Below are 5,579 nucleotides of genomic sequence, written 5' to 3'. Positions count from 1 at the left end.
TTTAGGACTTCTGTTATTGGCATTAACCACCACATAGTGTATCCAAACTCCTTCATTAAAGAAATGTAATGTAATTTATTAAATACATTTAAACTTCTAGTTCACATTTTTGACTGAAATTAATCGCTAACATTTCATCATGGTGTTTTAAGATTATTGCTCTGCAACAAGACACAACTTTTATTTCCGGACAATTTCCTGTTTTTATTTGANTATCCAAACTCCTTCATTAATGAAATGTAATGTATTTCTTAATGTTTTCATTCTTTCCAAATTCGACTTTTTTGTTTCGGTTTGTTTTATTTCTTCCACAACTCCGATAACAAGTTACACTTGATCAGATGTGCAGATCAACCTCCATGTGTAATTGTATTTCCTATTTGTTGTTATTAAATACATTTAAACTTCTAGTTCACATTTTTGACTGAAATTAATCGTTTTAAATGATTGCTCTGCAACAACACGAGCTCTGGTTGCACTGTACAAAAGGGCCATTGTTTCCAGCCAGATGCAGAGAGTGGTTTCATACAAAGTCATATTCAAGATGTTCATCTACAGTACATCGTTCATTTTGAATAACATATTGTGGCATTTTTGGATGGTTGGAACAATGTTGTTTGCAACTAAATATTTGTAAAACAGTATGCATCTTCTTTACCAAAACAAAGTCTTCTTGTGTTGAGCCAAATGCTTTTGTAACAGGGGAGAGGCTACAGGTGGTGTCACAATACAAGTACCTCGGAGTCATGATTGATTCCACACTCAATTGTAAAGCTCAGGTTAAAAAAGTATGTAACAGGGTCAAATTCAGTCTGTTGAATCTTAGGTTCACCAGAGATTACATGTCAACTGAAGCAGCTCTGATGTACACACACTCTATTGTTCTCTCACACATCACCTACTGCTTAACGACCTGGTCACATGCCAGTACAACAACATTAAAACCACTGGAGTCATTGTACAAACAAAATAATATATATATATAAAAATACTGGACAAAATAATCTGTTTATTTGCTCTATAATGAGCAGTAATCTGCATTTAGTGTAGTGGGATACACTGAGTTACTCTGTTGAAATGCACACTCATTACATTTACATTTGATTTTGTGATTGCTTTTATTTTGCTGTAGTAGTATCATGCACTCATGACTGGACCTCTGGATCAGAGTTGGAGATGACAGTCAGACCAGGACACAACATCACTCTCTTCTGTGACTGCAAGTTATCAAGTTCAGATTCAGAAGGTTTAAATTCACATGCTCAGTTTAAGTATTCAATCCCTCCTGCTTTTCTTTCAGTTGTTGTGCCCATCTGTAATCAGACTTTTCTCACAGTAACTTTGTCATTATGTTATGTATTAGATCATGAAGTGATGACATGTTTTATGAAGTTTGGGTTTATTGCCTCCTTACTTTCATTAAAAACTAAATGTTCTTACTGAATAAGCTGTGTGCAAATAAAAAATCATCAACTAACAAAAATGCTCATTTTCTTTATTAAATTTGATATCATTAGACATAGTTGAATCCTGATAAGAAATTATCAATACAAGAAATAATAATAAATACATTGAAAGGATAGCAGGATGAACATTTTCAGTATTCCAGAAAACAGTCAAATTCAAAATATTTTTGATTAATATCACAAAGCATACTTTGTATCCAAATGTTCACTCCTTGAACTTGACCACTATTATCTCTGTGAGGCAATTGTATTTTGCATAGAAACATTAACCATTTAATTGTTCTGTTCTATAACTGTCATTTAGATATGCATTTTATGAGGCTTGCATGCCCAGAAGGGTCACATCATCATTGTGACATCAATATCTTGTTCTAATAGCTACTTTTCCTGCCATATGCTGTTAAATTACAGCTGTGTTATAAAGGAATATGACAGTTAATACACCAGTTTTGCCTTTAAGTCTGAAAAAAACACCAATATTTCGACCAACAAAAAATCTAGATAAGAACAGTTAAGCCAATTTATATTCAGTTCAATGCTTTCTCCCTGATTTACAAATCAAGCTACGTTTTTATTTTCACATAGGACTCTAGTACTTAAAATGTTAAATCACAAATAACAACAAAACATAACTTTTTTTTGCATTTATTGAAGCTGAAGATGTTTTAGTGGGCCTTACAGACCCAGATGGGCAACAGGTGCCCATTCGGTTTTTGTTTTCCTTGAGCAGAGCCACGTAGGAGATCTTCGGGTAACACTTTATGGTAAGGGTACATGAATCATCATGAATTCATGCATGACTTAATGCATGAAAAAGCATGAATTCATTCATGCAGTACTTCATGAACTATCAGTACTATCACTAACAATACCTTCATTAATGCATCAACTAAGGTATCTCAATCATCATGACTTCTGAGTTATTAATGATGTTCATGTCTTCTTCATATAGATCTGCAGTTAAAGTGACAGGCCAAAAAGCTGACCAGTCACAGCAATTCCAAGAGTTGTAATCATGATTAACTCAGCATGATTGTGTCATTACTTCATCATGTTTGTGCCCCTTCAAATAAAGTGGTGACCTGTTCCGTTGTTTACACTGATAAATAACATATGATTAATGGCCTATGTGAAATCACCTTCATTAACCATTTGGTGCTCATGCATCAATCATCTTTGTGATCCCTCAAATAAAGTCAGCCCTTATGTCTATTAGGCATCANTGTGTGCCCTTGGCAGTCTCATGGTTCAGCCCTCAACAGCTCTACGTCAATTATGGGGTGTCATCATATGCCGTTTCCATGGAAACGCATCCCTTGCCATAAAACACGATGCCACTGTAACTCCAATGGACACGGTCCGATCGCCCCCTAAACTTTGCTTGTCGATCACCGGTCCATGCCTCAACAGCTTTACGCCAAATCTGAGATCTCACCATAGGCTGTTGCCATAGAAACGCATCCCTCGCTATAAGACACGATGTTGTCGTAACGCCTATGAAAAGGGTCAAAACAGCACCACACTTCAGATAATGGTTAACGGTCCAGCCATCAACAGCTCTACGTCAATTATGGGGTTTCATCATATGCCGTTTCCATGGAAACGCATCCCTCGCCATAAAAGACGATGTCGCTATAACTCCTATGAAAATGTTCAAAAAGTGCTCAAACTTCACATGTGTGCTAACAGTCCAGCCGTGAAGACATCTACGGGACAGTTTTGAGATTTCTTCAAATGCCGTTGCCATGGCAACTATGGGTGTAACGGTATACGTATTCGTACCGAAATTATTCGGTATGGGCTCTTCGGTTTGGTACGTGTGTGTACTGAAGTGTACCGAACAAATATAACGTTAAAGGTAAAAAAATTAGAACGTAAACAACTTTTTGGAAGTAATCTCAGGTGCTGCGTCTTAGCGTTCAGTGTAATTTGCTCACATTGGGTTCACCGCGTCATAGAGCGACCAAGTCATTTCATTGGACGAGAGGCATACTATGAGAGCTGGTCACAGGGATGCGTTCAAATTTAGCCCCGGTGGACAGAAACAGTAGGAACATTGAATTAGACGCTTGGTTTTACAAAAGGCTTTGCCTCTGAAAGTCACTAACGACCTCCTAAAGCTCAAGTTGAAATAGACGNATTAATGCATCAACTAAGGTATCTCAATCATCATGACTTCTGAGTTATTAATGATGTTCATGTCTTCTTCATATAGATCTGCAGTTAAAGTGACAATGGGTATTTTCTTGCTCAGCTCCCTTGACTAATTGGAGATATGTTCAGGGGAAACTAATTGTCCAACTCTGAGCAACAAGTGTAAAGCTATATTTGAGAAAAACCTCCAATGCTTAGTAACCATAACAAAAGGGCTATTTGCATTGTGTGCAGTTCCAAAGGAAGACAAATTAGTTTTTAATCAAATGTTATAGTCTTTCACAATGAACGGGAAATGTGCAAGAATAAACCTTGTTCATATAGATCTGCAGTTAAAGTGACAGGCCAAAAAGCTGACCAGTCACAGCAATTCCAAGAGTTGTAATCATGATTAACTCAGCATGATTGTGTCATTACTTCATCATGTTTGTGCCCCTTCAAATAAAGTGGTGACCTGTTCCGTTGTTTACACTGATAAATAACATATGATTAATGGCCTATGTGAAATCACCTTCATTAACCATTTGGTGCTCATGCATCAATCATCTTTGTGATCCCTCAAATAAAGTCAGCCCTTATGTCTATTAGGCATCATGTATTTGGCAATATTACAAATGCAAATTAGATCATAATTTTGGACTTAACTTCAATGATCAATTATTTGGTTAGGACTTTTTGTATGTATCATACAGTATTATCTTAAAGCTCACAAACCATTTAAGATAACTCATTCATAATATTAACAAACTTTAATTTATAATCCAAAGCCAACAAGATCACATTTTCACATATCATGTCACATAAGAAAGCAATAAAACAATTCGGCAAAGTCACAAGATACATGGCAATAGTAAGTTAATAGTAAATCATACCATATTTATATTGTTGAATTATGTGTGATTTTAACTTGACCACAACAGATAAAATGCATTACTTGCATATAGACCATCAGGGATTTATCTTTCAGAAAAAAACACCTGACTCGTAATGATAATAGATGTGAGGCACGGACAGGGGGTATCTTGAAACGTCCATCTTCTTCATATCNCAATGTCGCGCTGTAGCACAAAATACCCGCTCCTACGCAAAGGTTTATCTTTGCCGTATACTACTGTCGGGGTATTAACTCGGACCAACTTCGCCGTCCTGGTAGATGCGTAATAGACTTCAGACGACGACGAAAATACCACTCCCTAGCAACGGTATCTTGTGCGTCGTAATCATTTCGTAGTCGTAAAACTACAGTCTCGACGACAATTGGTAATAGACTTCAAGACGACGAGACGGTCGTAACAGTCAACCTCAATACTGTAGGCAGCAAGGTACTGTGGTCGCCGACAAAAATAAACTTCGCTTGCTGCGACAGGTCTCTCAAGTTCCAAAGGTACCACTACGTTATTTACGACACGGTCCGATCGCCCCCCAAACTTCGCTTGTATATCACCGGTCCATGCCTCAACAGCTTTACGCCAAATCTGAGATCTCATCTCACCATAGGCTGTTGCCATAGAAACGCATCCCTCGCCATAAAACACAATGTCGCTGTAGCTCCAATGGACACGGTCTGGTCGTCCCACAATCTTCACCTGTATATCACCTCTCCATGCCTCAACAGCTCTACGTCAAATCTAATATCTCACCATATGCCGTTTCCATGGAAACGCATCCCTTGCCATAAAACAGTGGCGGTTTTCTCATAACTTCAATGAAAATGCTCCAAATGGCCCAAAACTTCACAGGTTTGGTTACGATCCAGCCATCAACGCATCTAAGCGTATTATGGGATGTCATCAAATGCCGTTGCCATGGCGACAGATCATTCGCCATCAAGTTAGTTCAAAAGTTTGCAGTTCCAATATTCTGCTGCTTTTCCAAGCCTTTTTACTTTCTTTTCTTCTCTCATCACACATTCAAGCCCCCAGTGTTCATGTATCATTTCAATCTAAATTCTTCACTTTC

General features: G+C 37.6%; 2 protein-coding genes and 1 long non-coding RNA gene across 3 annotated transcripts in view; 2 read left to right on the top strand and 1 right to left on the bottom strand.

Moving 5' to 3' along the window:
- The window catches only part of cp (ceruloplasmin), a 737,508-nt gene that overhangs the window by 442,367 nt on the left and 289,562 nt on the right, over nt 1-5,579 (top strand). The gene's annotated exons all lie outside the window — the stretch shown is intronic.
- n4bp2 (NEDD4 binding protein 2) overlaps nt 1-5,579 on the top strand; it is a 78,927-nt gene that overhangs the window by 10,649 nt on the left and 62,699 nt on the right. The gene's annotated exons all lie outside the window — the stretch shown is intronic.
- LOC104951379 (uncharacterized) lies at nt 3,077-5,246 on the bottom strand. Its single transcript, XR_799019.1, has 3 exons — nt 5,024-5,246; nt 3,806-3,813; nt 3,077-3,104 (listed from the first exon to the last, which is right to left on the bottom strand). It is a non-coding gene; the product is annotated as an uncharacterized lncRNA (long non-coding RNA).

This window comes from Notothenia coriiceps, unplaced genomic scaffold, assembly GCF_000735185.1.
Source record: "Notothenia coriiceps isolate Sejong01 unplaced genomic scaffold, NC01 NC01_scaffold00018996, whole genome shotgun sequence".
In the NCBI taxonomy this organism is placed as follows: domain Eukaryota; kingdom Metazoa; phylum Chordata; class Actinopteri; order Perciformes; family Nototheniidae; genus Notothenia; species Notothenia coriiceps.
This window is presented reverse-complemented; position numbering and strand designations above follow the sequence as displayed.